We start from the raw sequence: 24,581 nt of genomic DNA, 5'->3' as shown, positions 1-24,581 counted from the left end.
GTTTTGGCCATCTCTACTTTTAGGCGAGGGGGTTTATCAATGCCAGTTACTCCTGATCCTAAACGTGATCGACCAAGATGGAAACAGACCAAAATCTACCGTTGGCTTGAGCTGGCAGTCTTGTACTCCAGCATACATATCCAACAAATTAACATTCCTGAGAAACAGTAATTCTACTGTCTTCTAATTTCTGAGTTCTTGGCCTTAAAATATTAGCATTTCTTTTGCACAGACCTCGCCACTGACCTGTAAATAACTTTAATCCAATGAGTTATTTTGTTGGATGATAATTAGCTAAACTCACTCTTAGGTTTATTTACTTCAGAAAATAAAATCTGGTCTGTACCTGGTTTTATTTGTTTCCAGAAACAAAACCAAACCAGTGCTCCCTTATGCTTTTGGGAATTTTGCTCCCAATCCAACATGTTCCCTGGCCACCTAATGACAAAAAATAACGCTAATCCTGGCAACATTTGCTGCAGTGATAAAAATGTACTACCCTACCAACACTAAGGAAGGTAGTACTTTTTCACCCCAACAACTATACAGAGTACTTTGGCTCTCTAAAACACTGATGCTCTCTCCAATGCGCTAAATGTGTTCTAAATAATATTGGTGTGTTAATACGTCATCCTTAATTGTTGCCAGTTTTGGTTCCCTTAAGAAATGGTACTTAATCCCTCTAACATTTGTACCTTTTCTTAGTGCCAACTTTTAGAGCTCCTGAATAATCTTACTGATGTTTAGCTTGAATTTTTGCTGCCTTAGCTTCAGGTCATCTTTTTCTGTTCTATCACCATATGAAATGGACTGTACCAGCCCAGGGGAAAGGAATTAAAGTAAGGGATATATACTAGGTTACCTTGAAGACAGATAGAGCCTGCAGTAATGTCTCCTCAGAGAAGCCTCTGTCCTGAATTACATAAATGTAGTTGTCTCTGTCTTTCTATTGCCAAAGTCTTTATTCCAGTGCCCTCAAAGACAGAACCTGTCCAACAAATGGCATGGTTTATCATTGGTCACCAGTGAGTAAGTTACTTTTAATAGTACAAAAGAGTGCTAATTTTCTCTCAAGAGTTTCATATTCTCTAACCTAAACAGTCACATCCTTGGGCTTCAAAAGAAAGTTTGGGCTGCTTACACTGTTCAAGAGAAAATTCTCCTAAGGATTGAAACTAAGACTCTCATAGCCATCTCCATGAACACCAGCTTCTAAGTAGCACGCTCAGAGCAGCAAGAAAGAGAAGAGGATGTCTTTTACAAGACAGATGATCCAATCAAGAAAAGCTAATCTGGGCCTGATGCTACAAGTCCTTGCATAAAGGACAGAGAGCAACTAATCCGAGCAGAGACACTGCAAAGAAGCCAACTGATTTATTTGTCTCAGAGCTCGTATTGTGGAGATACGTACTTCAGAGCTGTAACTTCCAGTAAAGCAAGAGAAGTATGAAAGACTAAGCTAATCAAATTGTCAATGAAAATAAATGCAGAGTAAACAACCTCACAGAATATATAAGGCTTCTGAAAAGAGTTACAGATTAAGTGGCCTCATTGCTGTTCTCCAGAAAATCAACTGGTTTTAGTGGAAAGATGGCAAGAAGGCGGCGGCCTTAGAGAAGCCCTAACCCTGAGAAAATGAATCAAGTTGCAACTCAAACAGATAAACTGGCTGAAAATGAACGAGAAAGAAGTTACAGACTCTTTACTTGCATCAGATGATAAGGGAATTCCATACATCTTTTTACCCTAAGGAAAAAATTAGCCACCTCATTTGAACATATCAACAAAATCATCTGTTACAGACAGGGTGAGATCTACCTTATCAGGGTTTCAGGAAGTTGAGAAACTCCTCCTAATTGTTTTAGGATGAGATTAAGACCATCTAAATACCCCTCAGGTTTGCATTTGATGCAGTAGCGGCAGTTAAGTCCCACAGAGGATTCAGAAAACTGATGTTCTGTGCAGCCCTGTATTCGGAAGGACTTTACAGTCAGTCGTCTCTGGATCTTGTGCTGATGCAGACTCCTGGCGTGCAGCCCTGTATCAGACACACAAGGTCCAGAGACGTGCAGACACATTGCTGATGGGCTACACAGCCCATCTCTAGTTGGTGAACAAGACTAAAGCAAGAACACCAGAGTTACCTTCTGATGCCACTTAGGGCCCTTCTGCAGCCAGTGGGGAAGGGGACGGTGCCTCCCTTTGCTGCTCTGGATCCCTCGTTGGTGGTAACTAATTCTGTCCACAGACTGGAGAGGAAATTCCTTCTTAAGATGGTTCTGATGCCTAAATCAGGTGCCTCAATCAAGTTGTCTGAATCTTGGCATATGAGGTCAGGACATGAGAGCCCTGTGCTTCCAGGGACTGAAGACTGAACAAGAGCTAGAAAGGTGAGCGGGTTTCAGAAACAGACTGTTGCAGAGAGAGCAGAGCAGGCTCTCAGAGGGATTAATTGTCATTTGCAGAGAGAGCAGAGCAGGCTCTCAGAGGGATTAACTGTCATAGCTCCACTGAAGCCACTGGAGCGATGACAACTGACCGACAGTCTGCCTCAGAGAGAACATCTCTAGTTATATGAACAGGATAAAAGATATGCGTAAACGTGGTCTGTGTCACACACTCACCCAAAACTGGAAGCTTTCTCTTCAGACAAGTACCTCCGTAATTGTTCTCTACAAGAGTCCTTAAAAGGCAGGCGGCTGCTCCTTGAGACTGGGGAAAGGAGACAAGATGAGGCTCTTGCTATAATCCCCTGAAGCAATTCCCATCCTCCTGCAGCCAAAACTATCTGAAGAAAACAGAACTGTAGGATTTCACACTCTGTACGTTGCTTCTGGTGCTGCCTGCCAGTCCCGCTGTTTACATGAATGTGCAAAACTGGCCAGCAAATTCACCTCCTAGCCGGCAGAAGGGCTACATTTTTTCCAGTGCTATCCCTCTTTTACTTCCGTGAATGGAATAGGAAAATATGAAATTCCTTTTTAGAACCGTGAAGTCAAAACAAAATTACTCCCATCAATTCCAGCAAAACCAAGATTTACCCTTTGAAGTGCTTAAAAAGCATGCAAGGTCTTTGTCCTTACGCTGGATTTGATTTTCAATTACCTACTGTAAGGTCTCTTATTAAGAAAGCAGAACATCCTTTGATAGCATGTTTATGAAGTATTCACTTTATGACACGTAATTAATAAAAATCTGTTAACGGTTCACGTAAGAATCATGACAGACAGTGATTACTATTAAAATCAGTACTATTACTACTAAGACAAGTAAACAAATGCTGATTAGAATCAAAAGAAACCAATTAATTTTCATGAGATACTGTTTAAGGGAATACAGGCAATTTCTACGCATATGCTGGTCTGATGGTAGGTACTCTTGTCCCATATGCCTGTGGATTGGTAACATTTATCTTATTATTCTGCGTGTCTGTAACTATCCTGCCACTTAAAAAATAGATCCATTGCTTTTTTTTACACTGATGTGAGCTTACAAGCTCCTTCTTCCTAGTTAAAATGAAACATAACCCTCATACGTTCTTTGCTGTGATGCCCAAAACCTAGCTACAACACAGAGACAGGCTTGCATGTTAAAACAAAAAACACGGAACAGGAAGAGGCAATCTTGAGACAGTTACCAGCACCGACATACTTGGTCACGAAGGCTCCAAAGCTGTTGATTTTCCTAACCGCGGCTCAGCCGATCCAGGGGGTCTTTTCAGCCAAGCAGTCTGCTGAAGAGTGGAACCTCTATTGTTCAGATAGACCCTGCCAAGGTACATACAAATTAGAGAAACGCCCTTCTTTTGAAAAACCACTGTTTAACTTAGCCCAATAAACTACCTATATTTAGCAATTTGTTAAGTAGGTAGAAAAACCAGCCAGGTCCAAGGTCAATCCAGGAAATACAGACAGTAATTCAGGAACAGGGCTGGGACAGGCACACCTGCAACACGGCTCGGGGAAGGGCTCGGTGTCCTGGGCTGAGCTGGAGCGGGGCTCCTGCGCCATTGGGGGGTCCCAGGTGAGACCGCTCAGGGCCCTTAAGGGCTGCTAGTGCCCTCAGGGCCCCAACACAGGTCTGAGGGATTATTTATAAATTCAGTAGCCTCATCTAAGCCTTCACCTTTGAACACGTGTGAAGAATTTTCCCACTTTTACTGTAGCTACACCCAAAATGTACTGGGGAAGAATGAAAAGAAATGGTGTAAGCCGAGATCTGGGGATCAGGATATCCAGGTTCCAGACCCACACTGGACACAGACTTTACCACATCCTTGGGGGGGGGAAAACAACTGGAGGAATTTCAAACCTTCACGAATAGATGCTTGTCAGGGCTTTACTAACATGGCTAACAGCTCCTATCCCCAGCTCCTCTCGCTCCCACAGATACCAGTTCACAACAGTGCCCAGATGAAATAACCACTTTTTAATCTTTTTTTTTACCTCTTTGCCTTGATATTGCATCTAAGAAAAAGCTCCATGCAATTTTCTTAGGTGTATTACTCCCTGCACGTCAGCCCTTTTGTGGCAGCTCTGAAAGAGGCATCACCAAGCTGGTATTTCTCAGCTCCTAAGGAAAGCACAAATAGTCACAGAGACGCTCATAGAAATAGGTCTCCAAAAAACCAACAGGCATAAAGAACAAACTGAAATTTGGCTCTAGACAGACATATACTAAAACAAAGACTGGTGAGATGAAAGGACAAAACGATGAGCGAAACACAGTCTCCAGGGCCTTGTCCTCCTTTTATTTTTGCCATACCAAGACATAGCAGACAACAAAGTTACACTGATACAAAAAAAGCCAAGTTTTTGTTCTCTTTGTGATTATATGTGTCAAGCAAAGGGATGAGTTGTATACAAGAAATGTACAATTCTGTCCGAAATACTCCATTTTCTTGCCTTTGAACCAGACTGCAAGGTATTAATTTAAGGAAAAAAAAAAAAGGAAGCGTCATCCAAAATCACCAACTTCTATTTATTAAAACAAAAAATGTTCAGCATCTTGGGGCTGTAATGAGAACAAGAGGTTTATTAGCAAGTCTATTTTCTACTCAACAGCCTAACTAGTTTCCTGCTGTGCTGTTTCCCTAATAGGCCTGTGGATTAAATACAAAGCTTCCGCCACTAAATGAGGCTTCAGACTACTGCTGGAGGAGGCCATGTATTTCAATGAAGAGAAAGTTTAAAAAAAAAAGTTGTTGTTTAAGCCCTTTGCTGCCCTCTGGTCCCCCTGGAGAATTCAGAGCCAGAAGCAAAGACACAGAGAAACAGACTAAATCACTGGAGGCTGAACTGGAATTTTCCCTGCGCATTCTGAAGACTGACACGGACAAAGCGGTGGTACGAGGGGCATGCGAGAGGCCGACAGCAGAGTAAGTGCTGCAGCAAGTGCTATTAGCTCCTTCTTCCTCCCGTTACCGATCTAGCCCTGCCAGCCTTTTCCGGCTTTTATCATACCCGATATGTCATTTGCTTCCACAGACACTCGGCTTCTGCTTTTCCTCCGCCTCTCTTCTATTGCCTCTGCAAATCTACTGTTCCCTCTCACTCTCTCCTCCTGCCGTTCTGCAGTTTTTCCCCCTCTGTGCTCTGCCACCTTCCTTCTGTTCTCCCTTCACGCAGCATCATGTTTTGCCCAAATCCGTCTAGAGGAGTCTTGCACACTCTATTTCTATCTTGTACACCCATATTAGATTGTGCCTTAGTTTCTCTGTTGGCAATGCCAAACCTCAGACCCACAAATAGTCCCTGGTATCATAATACCTATCAAATAAAAAATAATACCACAAAACTATTAAGTGATATTTCATGACACCTGAATCCATAACTCCTGACTGTTACCTGCAGGAACTATATGGGTAAGATGGATGAAATATTAAGGTAAGTTTTAAAGCAAAGATGTTGTGAAACACACAGACTGCAGACTTTTCTATGCGGTGGCACAGTTCCTCTGTGACAAGGGAGTTCCTCTCCTGATTTTTCCCATTTTGCTTTCTTACTTGTACGTGGTGCTGCCTGGCCAGGCAGGGGGGCACACCAACATAAAATTCAGCTTTCTCCAGAGGGGCAGAACACGTGCAATTAACTCTGCAGGTCCAGAACACCGTTCCACACGCTCCTCCTCTCTGAACAGCCACTGCAGGGAAAACAAACAGTTTATGTCAATATACCTTGGGAAATATTTGGTTTGATTACTGCTAGTATTAGCAAGGAATTAACTCAAGCTAACCTCCTGGAATCGAGACTGCAGCTTCCCCTTCCTCTCTGTGCTCATACTCCTTTTTATGCCCTTATCATATATATCATCGTAAAAACATTTCTTGTGACTGCGCACCAAGAGCAGGTATTAAAGTTGCTTTCTGTGATGCTCTTTAAATCCGTCTCGGAACCACTGCTGCCCAAAGCAAACTCTCCCAGCCTGCAAGCATAAACTCTTTCCCTGATCCAGCTAGATACTTTGCTGCAGCTGTATTTTGAACCCCCACCGATGCTACACCAGCACCAAACTCAGTGATCAAATCAGGGAATAAAGGGTATTCTTCCCCTGTACCTCTACTACAGCAATCTTGGTATGGCCAGTAAAATTTAACACCCGACATTTCTATCGGCACAAAGATGAAGAGCTTTTGCTTACAGCCAGTAGAAAGGATCTGCTTTTTTTCTCTCCTGCTTCCGAGATGTGTTTTTTGGTCTGTGTAATGTGTCTTCTTAATTCAGTATAACGCAAGCCACGCGATGAAAATTGTATTAAGACAAATGCCATGGATAAATCCTAAACCAGCCTGTGAACTAGTGGTGGCCTGCACTGGATGTATAGCAAAAGGACTGTTATAAACTAATATATTGCTATTTCAGCCATGTTTGAGGAAAATTTCTGTTGCATATGAAGTTCCTGGAAGGCTTGCCACTGCTTTCAGTGATCCTAGCCCAGCAAGAGCTGACCTAAATCTAGAGTAAGGTGTAGAGAAAGAAACAGATTAAGATTCTAATCTCAACTCCATCATGGATTTTCTTCCTGAGTTCTGGTAAATCATGTTCACTTTTATTACTTCTACTTCCCATTCTCAATCTGTGAGATAAGCATCAGCTCTTTTTCACAGGGCACGGCAGGGCTTTTTTTTTTTAATGTGAAATACAATGACACCTTCTGAGGGAAGATGGATAGACAACTGAATATATTTTCTTTGAGGAAAACAGCTTTAAAAAGCCAGAAAAATCTCTCTTTATGCCCACATGAAAAACAAAGTTTCCTTTAGCTGAAAACCTAACTAGATTGCAGAATAGGCTGCAACGTGTGCTTAGATCTGCCCAGAAAGTCCTGGACAGATGAGAGGCTCAGACTCTAGTCTTCATTTTCAAAGATTTTGCTTTTAAAGACGAAGTTTTTATTAATGTTTTGTTGCTGCCGTTATCTGGTCTTGAAAGATGGTTGGGACCATCTTTCCTGCTAGCTCATCTGACTCATTACATGGCCCTTGCTTTCCTTGCATCATGAATAACACAAAGAAAGGCTGAACGACTAATTTCAAGATTATCTGCAGGGCTGTTTTTTCTAAAAACTTTTTCAAAATTCAGAGAGGAAAAATACTTCAGTGTATCCATTTCTCCTGAGCGGTTTGAATCTGGTGGCAAGGAAAGCAAGAGTTCCTTTGAACCTGTTATTTTCACAGGGGCAGCAGTACAGATTTCACGTGTTTTATAGAAAGGGGAGGAACTCAAGGTCAGCTAGGAATTTTGATGGGGGAATAAGAGTTCGCTTCCATGCAGTTATTTTACCTGCTGTCTGTCAAACTATTAATCAACTTAGAAAAGTTGATCAATCAATGCAGAGACTGTTGAGAGAAGGATACATGAGAACTTATAAATTATTTTGAGGCTAGAAGCTGGTGTAAATAATCAGGCAATTCCAGGAATGGTGAAGATGAACCAAATCTGTCTTCACAGCACTTTAAAAAAGAGAGAAGTACAAGCCGTACTTACAGCCGCCACCACCAAACACTAAGAGCTCGCTGCAAATTGAATTTCTCTTGGGAAGTGTCACAACAACTTCATGAAGCTCAAGTTCAAGACGATTGTCAGAAGGCTGAGTGGGGTAGAAGCCATTAAAAATAAGGCTCCTAATGGTTTACCTAGGCCTTGATACATCCAGACTTGGACTACAAGCTGCACTGGTGCTGTGGAAGTCTAGTGGTACCCTTCTCACATCCTTTATTTTCCCACCAAGAGAGCACAGTAAAATCACCCGTTGTCCTTTATTCCCCCTCAGAGCACGTCCACGCATACTGCAGTCAAGAAGCACTCCTTCGTGGCACCAACTCCAACCTTTAATTTATTTCTTTAGCCTGCATGTAGGCAGAACTCTTCAGCAAAGGGAAGGAAAGGATTTCTTAAGCCCTGCTTTCCCTCCACCTCCTCTCTGCTAAAAGTCAGTCCCCGAGAACTCAGTCACACTGGACCAGCATTTCTTCTTGCAACTGGGCCCCTGTTTTGGAGAGTGCCGGATACAGCCACCACACTTGGCAGGCTAAACTGCTACTTTGCTTGGAACCAAGCTATATTTGGGTGATGTATTTAAATTCTTCTCAATTTTGGAAGAGACATGGGGGGGTTGGAAATCTCTTCTTAAGTCCTGAGTGAGGAATACACTACCACAGCAGTTGGGACTCAGTTTTCCAGCGGAGTAGGCTTGTTATAAATTTACTAGCAAAGCTGTTGTTTAAGTGAATAAATCTAGTGTGCCTGGAAAAGCTGACAGGTATTTCTCATTACACAGGTCTGTCAGTAGTTTACCGTTTCAGAACCATTTCCTTCCAACTCTCCTTTATGATCTCGGATATGGAGAGCTCCTGCAAAAACACAGCTCTGCCAACACATTTTATCCAAATTTACAACACTAGCTAAGCTGTAATCCTCTGTCCAAACACTCGCTGGGCAGTGCACTTCCCTCCACACCCACTCCTGTGTTTGCGTGTTCGCCTCTTGAGCCATCCTAGAGCTCAGCAGTTTCATTTTAGTCCCCGTTTGCACTGTGCAATTTATTCCAGCACCAAAGGTCTTGCACACGGAAAGCCAGGTGTGTCCATTTGGTAGGACTCGGGAATTGATGTGGATTGAAGCTAGAATGGGATTTCCCAAACAAGCCAGACCTTGAGCTTGCAGCCCCAACACTGAAAAGCTAGGGCTCTAGCACGCTGCCCATGAGCTGCTCTCTATCTGTTCATACTATCACACTCGGTAGAGGCACTGGCTATCAATCCCTGCTTCAGAGAACATGTTGTCCTGGATCCAGCCTTCAAAGAATTCCCAGCACTCAAGGAGGTTGTTGCTTCCATCCTACAGTGGAATGAGTATTTCTCCCTGCGCAAGCTATTGCAGCTGAAATCCCTCTGCATGCCAACACCGAGGCTGGTATCTAGCACAGCTGGCCCTGCGGTATTACATCTAACCTGTCAGAGCTCATTTTCAATCTCGTTATTCCAGGGGCTGGTGCGCTGCCAACTCATCTCCGATGGTTCGGCAGCACGAGCTCCCCTGGGGTGCACTTTGTTTTCAAATGTCTCTCTCCAGCATTACACAACACAAAGCTCTGTCACAAAGCCTGCGCAGAGAGCGAGATTTCTGTGCCTACCAGACGCAAACTAGTGGCGTGCGTGTCTGGGTCTGAAAGTCTGTGCCAGTGTTGGTCTGCCTGCCCTCGTAAGCTTGGTCTGACAGTCCTGTATCTTGGCACGCTGAGCAAATCAGAGAATAGCCTTCCTACAGAGGGAAAATCCTTTGTGGAAATACAAGCTTCTATTTTCACTCTCCCTGTATTGAACAATAAGTAAATACGCAGTAGGTCAAATCAGCCTGAGTTGTTTTCAAACGTGTCTTCCCTCTGTTTTCCGCCCACTAGACCTGGATCTCCCTTTTCGAGGTATCTTTTATTGCAGCCCATATTAATAGTAGTGAAGTGTGCAAGAAATACTGTACATGTTACCTGTTCTTCCTGCCCCACCCTCTGCTCACCTCCTCTGCATAAGCAGGCAGACATGCCACGTTGTATGTATCAGCATGCACCAAGCAGAAACGTTTTCAGCTTCAGGTACCTTAAAAAGGAAAGAAGACCGAGTTTAGGGAAGTCAGGTCTGGAAGCACACTGCGTCCCCTTAAAAGAGTCCAAAGAATATAATGATTCATGAAATGTGTACACAGGGAATATCGCTTGAAGTTGGAAAGTAAAGTAGCAAGTTTCCAATCTTCCAAAAAGAAAGAAAAAAAAAAAGAAAAAAAAAATCACAAAACCCTGAAGATACATACAGTGTTTTCTTGCCTTGCTAGAAGCTTATGGAAGGTTCCTGTAAATGACACGTTAGCATTCCACGCTTGATAAGAAACATGCTCGTTTCTTGAAACGCCGTAGGAAGACCTACTTTCCATGAGTATCTAAGATGAGAAAGGCCCGAGAATGCTAAACGAAGGGAGCGGTTACATATCTCACTAGCAGAGTATGCTTCGGGCTTCATTACATACTGAATACAAATGTAGAATTTGCAATGTAGAATTTAAAAGGATATCGCTTTAAGATTACAGGACCTCTCCTTTACCAGATCCTCTACTGTGTTTCAGGTCTTGAACGGTCACAGTGTGGTGCGTCTTCATGCTGGTTTGGTGTCAGTTTGGTAAGAGAGGGATTTAAATACCAAATCTGGGACTGGACATTAAGTTTCCTAGATTTCTAAGGGTTGAAAAACTTGACCTGGATTTTCTGAAGAGTACCTCAGGTGGGCTCTTAGTCTGAAAAATCAAGGTAAGAGAGACCAAAAGAATGACCAGCAGGCTAAGACTCCTAATTACAACCCTGTAACTGATTGTATCCATAGCCTTAGGCAAGCTACTTCAGCACTTCGCAGAGTCCGACAGTTGAGGAGGAGGGAGGAGCAATGAGCAGCAGTACAGAGGCTTTTTGATGTGCATTATAACTTGCCATTTCATGTGGATCAAATAGTTACCAAGCACTGATGGGCTGGTTGAGTTTAAAGTACTACAGAAATCTCAATACCCACTCTAAATCCCCTGCCAGTCCATGGCCTTCCTGATCCGTACCCTTAAGCAGCATGCTCAAGAGTAGAACTTCCTTCCTCTGTGGTTGCTATTTTCCTCCTCTTATATATTAAACAAGAAAAAGCATGCCAAATGAACAGGGGTAAAAAAAACCACCACCAAAAGCATACAAAAGCACACTATCAGCATCACTAAGCCCAGCCAAATTGCTAAAGACCTTCCAGAAGTAGTCAAAACTAAATCTATGCTTTGAAACAAGAATAAAATTGTTTGTTTAACCAGATATTGATCCAGTCTCTTTAAAATAATGACTTAAACGATTCATCCTGATCCTGGCAGCAATAAAGAAAAAAGAAATCAAGTTTAGATTAAGTGGTAGCAGACATCCTTAAATTTACTCCTCCCCATTCCAGTCCTTCGGAAAGGCTGGTATTGCATCCATTTTCCTCTTCTCTCCCTTCGCTCTCCCTTCCCTTCTGCTTCCTTAAGCGCGCCCCATCCCGTTTCCTTAGCTCTAGCTACAGTACTGCTGAGCAGCACACCGACCTCAGCGTGGGCATTCGCTCCCTTTGTAGCAAACTACATTTGTTGCATAATTTATGTCTTAAACACCTTTAAAAGTAGACAACTAGTGATGAGAAGTCTAGCTTCACTCGGTTCTATTTTGTAACATTTTTAGTGGAACAAGACCTTGAGAGGCATGCAAATAATTTTGACAGGCTTTCTTCTACTGCAGGTTATTGCTAACAAAAAGGCGTTGAGGCACCACGCTGTCAGATTTAGATACTCTTGAGAACACATTTGTCCCCAGTACAGTAACACCACCAGCCCTGGGATTTATGTCAGCACCACACCATGGTGCTGAAAGCCTCTGGGCTCAGCCCTGATGATGATCCAGCAAAGACTACAGGGTAAGTTTCAAATGCAGGGAAGATTCCAGAACTTCTGAATACAAATCCTTCTTAAGTATCTCAATATGCGGCTCACCGTTTGCATAGACAGCACGAAGGTGTCTGGAGTATACAGAACAATCTTACAGCTGTAGAAAAAGTAAGCCCTACTGAAAACTTTACGTGCTCACCTACTTTTCAGTGGTGCGAATATACTTTTAAGCGCGTTTATCCTGAAATTGGCAAGTCTCCTTCTCTCCCAAAAATCAGTTTGTATTGAGATTGCTGTGAACAGGATTAATGTTCACAGGACAAGAGGAAACGGCCTCAAGTTGTGCCAGGGGAGGTTTAGATTGGATATTGGGAAAAATTTCTTCCCCGAAAGGCTTGTCAAGCATTGGAACAGGCTGCCCAGGGAAGTGGTTGAGCCACCATCCCTGGAGGTATTTAAAAGATGTGTAGATGTGGTGCTGCGGGACATGGTTCAGTGGTGGACTTGGCAGCGCTGGGTTAACGGTTGGACTCAATGATCTTAAAGGTCTTTTCCAACATAAACAATTTTATGATTCTATGATTCTAATGTGGTCATCTGAAGAACTGGGAAGAAAGAGAATCCTGCAGCTCAAAGACAGTCAGGTTTTCAGATGGAAATGTGGATAGCCTCACCTACATGGTCTCTGTCTATACACAGACGCACACACACGCACACATCCCTCAGCCTGTTGGAGAACACTCAGCCGCTTGACATGGTGAGGCTTGCGAACCCTAACTTTTTAACAAAACCCTCAGGTGAACAGACTGTTCAGATGTGAGTCCAGCTCTTCATACAGAACATTAATCACAAGATACTGACTTTTAGAGCAGGGACCTTGGAGATCATTCTTGGAGTGTGCAAACCGTCTCAGAAACTACTGAATCACTGAAAGATTTGGACTGGTATTTTCAGATTCCTTGATTGCTTCCACTTACTTATACCTAAGCATGACATCATCCTCCTGTTACGAGACTCAGACGTGATGAATTATTATCAAAAATGTGCCCCTGGATGTCTGATGCGGTGGTACACATGGTGCAAAGCACACTGATGCATCAGACCCTGGGGTAGAAGACAGCTGGCTCTGTAGTGCTGACATTTGAGTTACAGGATAATATTATTTTGGATTGGTTTTGTGAACTACAGTTTTGAACCCTATCTGTATAAGAAATAATTAGGTATTTAATATTTTGACATATCTGTGACCACCTCTCACTACTCTGTCTACAGCGACTGGAAAGATTTTGAATCCGCCTGCTGCCAAAAATACCACTTACTGCTGCTTGGCCTTGCGCAGAATCTCTCCTAGCACCTTGCTGTCCCCGTTTAAGACACCTTAAACATGTCAATCCCACAGAGTCCTGCTGCAAACACGGACCTTCACCAGTTCTGTACCAGTTTGGCCACCTTAGAAAATTCAGCTTCAAGAGAGAACAGTGCTTATTTGACAGTCACACAGACAGGTGACATGCAACTGCCAATTTCATTAGAGAATGAAAAATCATTCTCTCCTGGAAAGTCTGTAGCGACAGCTTCAAGCAGTCAGTTAACCTTACCAGGGCTCTGGGATATTCTTGAGGCTTTTTTTGAATGCTCATTGATAAGTATAATGGCTTGTACAATGCACATGTGCCTGCCTTCCTTCTCTGTCTTGTTTTCTAAACGCTTATTTCTCAAAAGCAGGGGGATGCCAGCTAGGCGGAGTTCAACAACCGTGTACGTCGTGCACTGAAACACAAGTCTGAGAGGAAGGGGAAACAAATGTTCTGCATTTGCTGTCCTCCTTCAAGCCTTACCGAGAGTCTTAGCAAGCGAACAGGAAAGGATTCTTATTTCATTTAGTATGCCGTTGCATATCACAAGATTATTCTCTACCGTTGTAATCTCTAACCATTGCTTTCTAGCAGCAGCACCCTGTCAGGGAGATGATCCCCATCTAACGGATCTCATGAGTCTGCATTTTCACCTTGTATTTAACTTTTATTGACCTACTGCTCCTTGCTGTAACCCCTGGCTATGTAACTGCAACAGGAGCTCTAGTCTTATGTTTAGCAGCAGTATGTCTAGACACACAGTTTACTACAATACCTTGTGTTTGCCGTGTATGACACAATCTCAGACCATGACTTTAAATATTCCAGTAATTTTAAAACATGATGCTAGCATATATAAATACTTTTTCATCCACAGAACTCAAAGCATCTCACAGATGTATTATCACCATAACTATTTTTTCAGCAGAGAGGGTAATATTTAATGTACGGAGAAAAGACTCTTAATTAAATTCTTGTATTAGAATTGAAGGAGACGACACAGCAGCAACCATCCAACTGTATGTTCTCTGAGAACAACGTGGTTTCAGGATTCCACCTAAAAACTGTTCAGCAGCAACAAGAAATCAAGTTTCCAGCACTGTGCAAGAAATGTGACAGCCAAATAAATTAAGTAACTTGTTCAAGATCATTCCAGAAACCACTTTCAGTGCTGGGAACAGAACATACTCTGTCTACTTTCCTGCTGTTTACTTTATTCACTGACCCTAGTGGCTCCTCCACGGCTCCCATGAACAGCCTGTCTCTCCTTTGTCTTCATATCCTCCCAATTCTTTACTTCCTCGCCATATCCTCCCAGCTTGCCCTTAAGGCAAATGATGCACGTTGAGCAATTTTAACCACCTCTCCAACTCAGTCCTTCCAATTCCTTAACCATTTTTGTTATCTCTCTGACTTACCACTTTGGCATGGAGGCAACAGAATTGAATGTAAATACTGTGACTCCAAGTTTTCTGCAATTTAGAGTGATGGAGGCTTGGAGGCATCCCATCACTCCTCCAGTCCGTGGTGCAGGCAGCCCCCACGGCAGGAACAGGCTGCCTTCCCCCAGCGATCATTCCTCCGCCCGCACGGTCCCTCCGGGGCAGGCAGCGTGTTCCCTCTGTCCTACACTGCCTGACCCAGCTCCTGTATGACCAAGACTACCAATCACTAGTTTCTGCACAGTTTTGTCCTCCTGTACACTGAGCCCTCTGTTGCAGTAACAAGTAACCCTGAATCAAAGCCAAAAATCTCCCGTATTAAGTGTAAGACAGTCGTGGAGATTAGCATGATTTCCTTCAGCTCTGTTGATGGTATTAAAAATTAATTCATCTCAATATATCAGCAAAGCTTGCCACAGAAACTGAGGAATGCATTCTGCTCTGTTCCATACAAGTTTTATTTTAGAAGACTTGAGAACAGAGCTGACCCACAGCAGACAATTCAAATTCCCTTTCTATATGGACAGATTTTCTTTGGCTGTCATCTACAAGCCAGTCCAGCTGCAGATCCCAGAAATGATCTGTTCACCGGTGCTTCATTATGACACCTGGGAAGAAATCAGCAAGAAGTTTACAAAATATGTCAGCTAGAAGCTGCCCTTGCCTGTCAGTCTCATGATAAGAGGAGACCTAGGAAGTTCAAATGCAAAAAAATTGGCTTCGGAGACTTGCCAGCTTGCTGTATCCTGCAATATATCCAGAGGCAACAAACCATGTCAAGCACACAAGATGAATTCAAAGTGTGCAAGAGCTGAAGTGATCTGCAGAAGAAAATCAATACAGACAAACCTGTGTTAAGTAGCCACATGAGAGATTAGCAAAGATCAGTACCTTAATGAAGAGAATCTTTTGAGAAACAGGAGAATGAGTTGTATTTATTATGCTTCGTACTGTCTTTTGAGGCAGAGCTTGCCTAGCAGAGGTGCTGTACTTCCATAGATTTCCCCATAATGTCTGTGATCTGTGAAACGTCAAGTAGCTGCATTGATAAATTCTTTGACAGAGCTAGATTGGAAAGTTAGCTTTGCAAAAGTAAATGCATGTAGCTTGTGTAAAGCAGAAGAAAAAATGAACAGTCCATGACAGGGCAAGAAAAACAGCTCTGAGTGAGATGCAAAACCTATAAAAGCAGGTTGTGTTAACAGCAACCAAACTGAAGAGATTATGGTAACATCTGCAAAGAATTTTTGCTGCCTGGGCAACCATTCAAGCTCATGGTATGTTTGTGCAGAGCAGAGAGAGGCTGACTTTACAGATGTTTATGCGTTCATGGCAAAACAAAAGGGGAAGAGAGGAAGGAAACATTTTCCAGCTTCAGAAAGTTACACTGGAAAGGGACTACTGTGTTCCTTTAATAAAACAAAAAAAAGCTGATTTTACTCAGCTGCTAAAATCCTATCTTAAATTTCAAAACCAGGGCATGATGTTATTTGTGAAGACAGAATCCCATTATCCTGCATGCACGCTTGCAAGAACCCGCCACCCCTGGAGTGAAGCGTGCCAGCTGTGTCACAAATGAACAGCAATTGCCACTGATGAAATTTAGTGCAACAGATATTACAGCCTGGCCCGCTGCCTCTTACAAGGCTCCTTCTTTGGGATATTCTTCTTTCTTTCTCCCTGATGCAAACGACATTTTCATTAGACTCGGGAGACTAACTGTGATTTCAAACACGCTAAGAGTGACAAAGCTTCCCCCAAACACATACACACATAATGCGTTTTCAGTGTTTTCCAACCAGCAGACGTTTGCCTAATTTTCTTCAGTCAAAATGTTTTTGCTCATAAGTGCCTTGATGGACACTTTCCACAGAAGAAATAACCCAGATTGAAGTCGCCAATGCAAAACTACTGGAAGCCTCATCCAAGCCTTCCTCTCCTTTTAACACCAGTACAGAAACTTTCTTTATAGAAGCACCTGGGTTTCCAGCTCTGCTGCATCCAGCAGGTATCCAACACCCCTGTGGCGAATCACCTAGTTTCAATTAAAACCAAACCAGAACAAAACTATCCCACCTTTTGCTGAGATTTTAATCCCCTTCTACTCTGTAAGATGGTTAGGGTGTGCCAGTTATTTAAAAAAAAAAAAAAAATCCTAAAACCCAGCAGCGTTTATTCTCCAGAAGGGAATTCATTGTACGCTCCCAGCTTACTCTTTACTATTAGCCTTGTGATAGCATCCACCGAGCAGCTGGGCAAGGTCTAAGCTACGTGGTAAAAACCAGACAACGCTGTTCTCTACCCCGTTCACTACCCAGGGCCTGAGCGTGACGAGGTTCATTTTCTCTTCCCCGCTCCTTTGCTCCTCTGCACACTCAGGTGTGTCCTGGCTCCACAGCTAGTCCCTTCGGCCGGCAGATGAGGCGGCCGTGCTGCGGGGTCGGTAGCCCAGCCTGTCTCTCTGCAAGGCAGAGGGGGTGGTGGGTGGAGGTGGTGGGGGTACTTCACTGACACATGTGCTCCAAGAAAGCATTCCTCCAGCCTTTTTTCCTTTGCAAGGCTCTCCTCATTTCACTCTTTGCAGCACGCTTTCCTTTAATTTTCAAGAGGAAGAATCCGTTCCAGAACTGCCTTTTATTTACTTCATTCAGTGCAGTCTAATATACGGTGTTAAAAAGCACCATTTCCCCTGTTTCACCTGGGTGCCTCGCAGAAACTGCTGGCAGCGTACCAAACCCACGGAGAATTTCTATCATGGCCATATCCTCCTCTACAGCAAAGGCTACGGGAGTCCATACTCCCAATGTAGAAAGCAGAAGAAATTCTGCATTATCTTGTTTTGAACTGGAGAGGAAGAAGTGTGATGCTTTCCTTTCCTCAGCTGTTTGTAAGATGAAATAGTGACACTTTCCCATAGGACATAATCCCTCCTGAAATCCTGCTAAGGATTCTGGACTGACGGACATTAAGCCTCGGAGGAACTTCCACAGAGGCTACGTCCAAATGTTACAACACTAAAAAAGCCTATTAATACTATAATAATGTGACATACCAGTACCAGGGCAATTACATACAAGAGCCCTGCATGGTGCTAAGTCCGAGACATGGTGCACCACCCTGATGCATGCGACTGAAGAAGAGTGAAGAAGGACAAACGTTTACACCGCTTCTGTGACCATGAAGACCAAAACTATGACCGAATTCCTGAGAGACGGATGTTCAAAGGAGACCAATTTCAATGAACAACTGAGACTAAAGCGTTTTCCAGCACTAGCTTTCTCCTGCTGTACCTACCTCCCTTCTTAAGTGAACTGTGCAGCCTGCGCTCAGCTCTGTGCTGCTGCAGCTGCCCCACCATCAGTACCCCCACTAGCGAGTTTAAAGCAAATTCAGCTACATCTGTCTTCCCTGTAGATACACCTTGTTGCTTGAGGCAAAAACATCTCAGCCCACATCTCTCTCACAACCGAGCAGCCCAAGACGAACTATCATCTCTCAGTTGGCGTCCTTTGTCACCTTGATGTGTGCTCGTAGAAGAGAGCCACCCTGGGCTTGTGGGGGGCTATTTGGGAGCGCAGCCTCCCTGCCGTAGCTCACACTGAGCTGGAAAGAGCCATCACTTACCCAGCCCCCTCATACATTTCTTTTCCTGCCAGCATTAAAATTGTCAGATTGGCATTTTCAGCATGAGTCTGCCAAGACAAACTTGAACTACACATGCATCTGTCTTCTTCACATCAGCGTGAATCTTCTTTCATTGCTTCCAGGGTTGTTAAACCTCCTCCTCTGGGACTGCAGCAGGACGGTCCTTTCTTCTTGAGGATAATCGGACTGTCACACAGGGTTCTAGAAAGGACAGAACAGTTCCTTTCATTTTCCTTACTTCTTTATAATTAGGTAATTAGTCTCATCGGAGCAGAAAAAGGACAGGCAAGAGTTCAAGGACGATTCTGGCATTTTTTTAATGGCATTCATAGGCGATGGTTAATCAGAAGCCCATTTCAGGACTTACAATTAAGAGGAATCCTAAAGATAAAGCTAGCCATCATTAAAGGAAGGAACCAGAGAGGGTAGGAGAGAGAATAAAGTACTCACTCGCAGTAAACCGCTAACACAGAACTGTTCAGACAACCGAAAATGGGGGACCCATAATGCATAAGGCAGCACCACAGGACAAATTTCAGAGGGACAAAGGCTTATGGAAGGAACGGTTCCCTTCAGTGCCCCTTCAGCCATAAGATTTGTCTCCCACCAGCAACATAAATCACAGAAGAACTAGACTGGAGTATATAAAAACAGGCACGTACGTGAATCATTGCAATGCCTCGCAATGTCTAGACACGAGCGTAGCACAGTACTCAGCACATCAGTGGCATGCATGTTCTGGTTGCCTTTGGAACGAGAAGAGAAGACAGACGGTATTTCCTGCTATGCCATTCTTTCTTTCCCCATCTACACTGCGTATACAAATTCTAATGAAATGCAGCCACTTCTGCGAAACACAGAACACAAAGCAACTGCTTTTTTTTTAACATGAGGGAAGGAAAACACAGGGGACTTCCAGTTTGACTACATAAGACACCAAAACTAGATCTATCAAACAGCTATGTCTAAAGAAAAGTGAAAGACCATAATTTACCATCTCACCTGAAAAGCAATTTTCAGCAGTATAAGGCTGCTAGCAGCAGCATCTTGCTGGTTTATTGGTAAATCACAAGAGAGAGCATCTTCAGCTGAAGCATCAATGCCAGGCAATGATTTCTACACAATCCTGTGCTCACAGCCTTGGAAAATTGCCTGGGTGTCCCAGCAGAATCAAACAAGATAAAGAGAGAGTGATTCAAGTAATGAGTAATAACAAGGCCTGGAAAAGACTGCCTGCTTACAGACAAATGTGATATTTGCAGTAATTAATAAATGTGACAAGACAGAAAGGAGCTGATAGTAAACTAAGCACGAACAGGTTACAGTTCGGATCTGATACAGTTCAAAGTTTCCACTCCCAATTTGGAAGTTGTGAATTTTATTTTTTATTTTAAAGGTGAACTCAGATCTGGGTTCAGCTTTTCATTTCACCAGAGGTGAAGAAGATTAGGGGTTAGAATTTTTGGACTGAACCTACCACAACTTTAAACAACAGCATTCAGTCTGACAAAATTCACCTACTCTACTGCAGGAGAAAATATTCATTGCAGGGTGAGGTTAGATTGAATCCTCCGATACGAGAAGTCATTTATTCTGAGAACAACTTCTCTCTAAGCAGCAAATCAGAGTAGTCTGAGACTAGTTTTCTATTATTTTCATTGTCAGGGCAGTTTCGCAAGACCCATGTTCATTAGCAGTCCCTACTAATCCCTGCAGGACCTGTAACCAGATGTATGTGGGAGAATGAAACGTAGCACTGGCCCTGAGGAGCACTCCCGAACTTCATTTGTAATTATTACAATTCACCTAGAAACTTTAACCACGACAAAGTCATCCCTGGGACAGACAGCATACAAACTATCCTCAGAAAGGAATTCCCTGCTCCAAAGGTGTTATAACCTCATAAGTAAAGCATAAGAGAGGAATGAGAAACGATCTTTCAAGACCACACAGCAGCTCAGCCACACGACTGGGATCCAAACCTGAGTTTTTCCGGATCCCAGGCTACAATTCCATCAGCCAGGTCAAAGGAAAGCAGCACGGATATTTTCACTCACATAATCTAAATGTACATCGCCCAGCTCACGCTCTTCAGCATCGGTCAGTGAAAATAAGCATGCCCTGCAATAAATGCTGTTGGGTGCTGAAGATGCACCCAACACGCTGGTTTCTCGATAGGTAGCTGTGGTGAAGAACAACCCGTGGGTTGAGGCTTGCTCATCCATCCACTTGGGGATGCTGAGGCCGCACAAAGCCAGCAGCACCAGCACCGCACGCATCGCCATGGCTCTGGGTGACACGGAGAAGAGGAGGGCACCGGGGGCTCTCCCGTCCTCTTTGTGTAACCACACAATCAGGCCACGATTCCCCCTCTGTTTTTACCCTGGTGACAGAAGGTGAAAGCTTGCTACTCCCAGCCACATCTATTTATCAATTTACTCTGGTCTCCATGGAAACAAGTCATGATATTACCGGCTGCAACAGGGAGGTCGGGAGGTCTGCAGAAGCTGCCGGGAGCCAGTGGCACAGAGCAGAACAAATGCTAAAACTAGAAAAGTGTAATTTCTCTGCAATGAGCAATGAAATAAGTGGCAGGAGAGTTGAAAAACACTAAATGTGAGAGGCCTGAACTTAATACCACTTCAATTATTTAACAAGATTGTCTCGTCTATGTATTTGGATGAGTATGATCAAACCTCAGGACTGCTGAGGTCATCTCATCACCGCATACAGACAGGGCTGGCATATTGTATCTTTGTGCCCACTGGGCACCTTTGAATTGCTTTTTATCAGCCTTCTCTAGAAAAGATGAACAAGGAAAAAAAACCAAAAGCCAGACGCTCAGAGCTGAGCTTGATCCTACAGAAATCAGTGACATCAGGTGAGTCCGGACTTGGCTCTAAACAAATAAACACAGATGACAGTAGTAACACAGAAATATAGGTAGCATATGCATGCCATGCAAGCCTGCGTCTAGAGCCGGGGATCGGACCAGAGCCAGATCGTATGATTAGTTCAGTACCATCAAACTCTCCTGAGCTATTTAAATGTCTGAATTGTGAAGAATGTGAAATGTCTTCCCTTATCCATTTTGTAAGCTAGAGAAATATTAAGTTAAAAAACATCTTTCAGACAAGGACCATAGGAGTCAGTAGGAGACACGGATCTGTCCCACCTCCAGTATTTCATGTTTCACTTACAGACTCTCCATCATCCACTCCACAGGATAAACGCATACAACAGTCAGCCTCTCCTACAGAAGGAGCCGATGGGAATGTCCCAACAGATCTTCTGTCTTTACACCCACCTGATATGCCTTGCTTGTACCCCATGGTAACCACAAACGCAGCAATCTCATAACTAAATTTCTTGACACAGCTTGTGTACATCTCAGACCGTAACCCAACTGCCTAAGGAAGCCTGGGAGAACTCTCTATCAAGGATGGCACACAGCAGCCTGTTACTATTTCTAAGAACCACAGACTCTGTTTTCATGGCCAGAAAGAACCATTTGAATCATTTCATCCGATTTGTAACAAAGAGCATAAACTATATCCTTGATACAACCTCTTGTCTGAGCTACAGAATAGAGTCTAGAAGGTGAGCCCAACCCAAAACTCTGGTTATAAGAAATAATTGCAATGCCTGGACAGGGTTTCCTGCAATTCATCACTGGCATAATTAAAAATGAGAACCATACCTCCAGTCTTGCTTCAACTCACATGATGTTACACATTTGTCTGCCACGCTGACGAGCAAAACAAGTTTTGTTCCCTGTGCACAGACTGTCACGAAGTCACCCATAATCTCTGCTTGCTAAATTCAGTACATTCAGTTTCCAGAGTCTTTTGGTGGAAGACCAAAAACCAACTGATGGAAAAACGTGCTGCTGTATTTCACAGAGTAAACACACAATAGTGGTGGGTATCTTAAATATGTGTTTGTTCATTTTGCCTTTGCTTCAGACAGGCCATTCCCACTGCACTAAATTGCAAAGGTTTTTCCACAAGTACCTAGCAAACATCTGAATTCTCCAAGACAGAAAATTGTTAGTGATCTCACATTAGACTGAGAAGACTCTGAATCTTTAATAACCAGGTCTTTAAGACAGCACATACTATTTCCTAGTATTGAAGTGCCGAGTTACTGTGTTTTCAGCTGCTACAAAGTCAGCATTGGTCCCAAAAGCTCACAGAAGGTGCCAGAGAGCCTTCCTAGAGGCTGCCTATGAGCCATGAATTTCATTTTATTTTTTTTATTTAATTTGGAACAGTAATGTAAGACGTGCAGGATGCGTGTGTAGCATCAGTGCAAAGCGGCTTGTTTATTTGTTTTCTGGCCAAAAAGCAACAGGTGCTATTACTGAGAATGTCTTGAATACAAAGAATTGCAAATGAACACTACCTCACAAAGAGTTTGGGGATAGATTTTCAAAAAGCAGCTCTGATATATTTGCAAATTATGTGTAGGCATGCTTGTGAGCATCACCAGCACTTCCAACATATCCATGTGCAAACTGCTGTAACTCTCAACATAAGGGGTTCTGCAGGTCCAGGTATCATACCGCCAGCAGCCGTTAGACACTGCCAGCAGCAGAGTATATTTAGAGTTGTTTAAGCAGAAGTCACACACCTGCTTTTGAAATTTTGGCCCAAAATGTAAGTTGAAAAAGTCAATATCCATCAGCTTATCTTTAAGAATCTAAAATCTAGAATGCTCAAAAGAACAACTGATTTGTTCTTCAGTTTACACAGAAGATGCTGTAATAAGTATTCATCTGATAGAGTACATTATATCATGTATATGTGATCAAATGTACATTCAAAGGACATCATCCCTATGGGAAAGTCCTGCAGAGTTTAGTAAGAAATACAAACCTACTGACCGTTTTAAGTCATGCTCGAGAGTCCTGTGCCAGATGAGATTCACACCAGCTTTGTACCTCGCCTTTCTCACACCAAACTGTACTACGCGCTCTTGGTGGAGGCAAGCCAATGAGGCTGTAACATAAATATGCCCAGAGGCAGCACATCCATATTGCCCTACTGAAAAGAAAGAACAAAGAAAGAAATCGGAACTAATTAGTACTGTAACATGTCTGAGGCTAGATTTAGCGTCATTCAACAACCACAGGCGGCAGAGGAATGAAGAAAAATGGAGCCAATTTGTGGCTCGGTATTTATTAGCATTTAGATAATATGCTCCATCCATCATATACAAGGCATGTTTCAAAAGTACCAGTGCTCCTGCGTCCTGAGTGCCCAGATCCCTTGTAAATCGCCTTCCCCGAAACTTGCTAAGAATAAAACACATTCATCTGGATGCAACTGCTGGGGGAAGACATTTTTTCCTCGTGATGGAAATAAAGACTGATGATACACAGGAGTCATAAAAGTAAGAGGCTGCAGATTAAGACAGAAGGAATCCACTCCTTCCCACTGACATACATCTGTGATTTACAAGCTGCCAAGCACAGCCATGGGATTATGGAAATAAAATCCCGGTTGACATTGACAGAGACAGTTTGAAAGCATCTACAAAACCTTCAGCCATGTTGGTTGCTCCATTACCCAGCTGTTATTTAGCAGGCCAGAGAAAGGGAACCCCGAGACTACAGAAAAGGACCTGTAGAGGTTCCAGAAGGAAAACATTAAACACGATAGTAAAAAAAGTTTGATTCTTCTCTTTATCCAGAAGATAAGTAACCGCGGACAGCACCAGATTTAGACAGATCTGAACAACAGATCCATTTCCAGATGTTGCAGCCACCCACTCCTGCAAGCACTCCAGACAAGCAGTCTGGAATGAGTCTTGTATGTGCCATTTAAAGCACAGTTTAATTTCTACAGGGGCATCGCTTTGCGAAGAATGGATTCTTACCATCATTTACTGCTTAGCGTAGAGAAGGAGATAGCGGCAGAGGTTCATGGCTTCACTGCAGCCTTGGAAAGCATGTTGTTTTTCTCTGTTTTTCAAGTTTATTCCCCAGGCACTCCCAAGACCAGACTCCCAGAAATCTCATCAATTTTTGACTCAATAAAACCCTATGTAAGTGGCTGAAATTAAAGATACAGAAAATTAAACATACACTTAGGCACTTTGATAAATCAAGGCCTATAAAAATTAAACACCAAATGAATCTTTTCATGTAGGTTTCTGGTTTGCTAAAGTTTTAATGAGTTTTGACCTTTCATCCCACTTCAGCATGG

General features: G+C 43.1%; 1 long non-coding RNA gene across 1 annotated transcript; it reads right to left on the bottom strand.

Annotated features, from left to right (window-relative positions):
* Positions 1-2,572: 2,572 nt before the first annotated feature.
* Positions 2,573-23,400, bottom strand: LOC143164753 (uncharacterized). The gene is made up of 6 exons (XR_012996128.1): positions 23,258-23,400; positions 10,014-10,093; positions 6,005-6,141; positions 4,446-4,572; positions 3,652-3,767; positions 2,573-2,712 (listed from the first exon to the last, which is right to left on the bottom strand). It is a non-coding gene; the product is annotated as an uncharacterized LOC143164753 (long non-coding RNA).
* Positions 23,401-24,581: the final 1,181 nt, after the last annotated feature.

The sequence above is a fragment of the Aptenodytes patagonicus genome, chromosome 9 (genome assembly GCF_965638725.1).
Source record: "Aptenodytes patagonicus chromosome 9, bAptPat1.pri.cur, whole genome shotgun sequence".
Classification (NCBI taxonomy): domain Eukaryota; kingdom Metazoa; phylum Chordata; class Aves; order Sphenisciformes; family Spheniscidae; genus Aptenodytes; species Aptenodytes patagonicus.
Note: the sequence above shows the minus strand (reverse complement) of the source record. Positions and strands in the feature narration are given on the sequence as shown.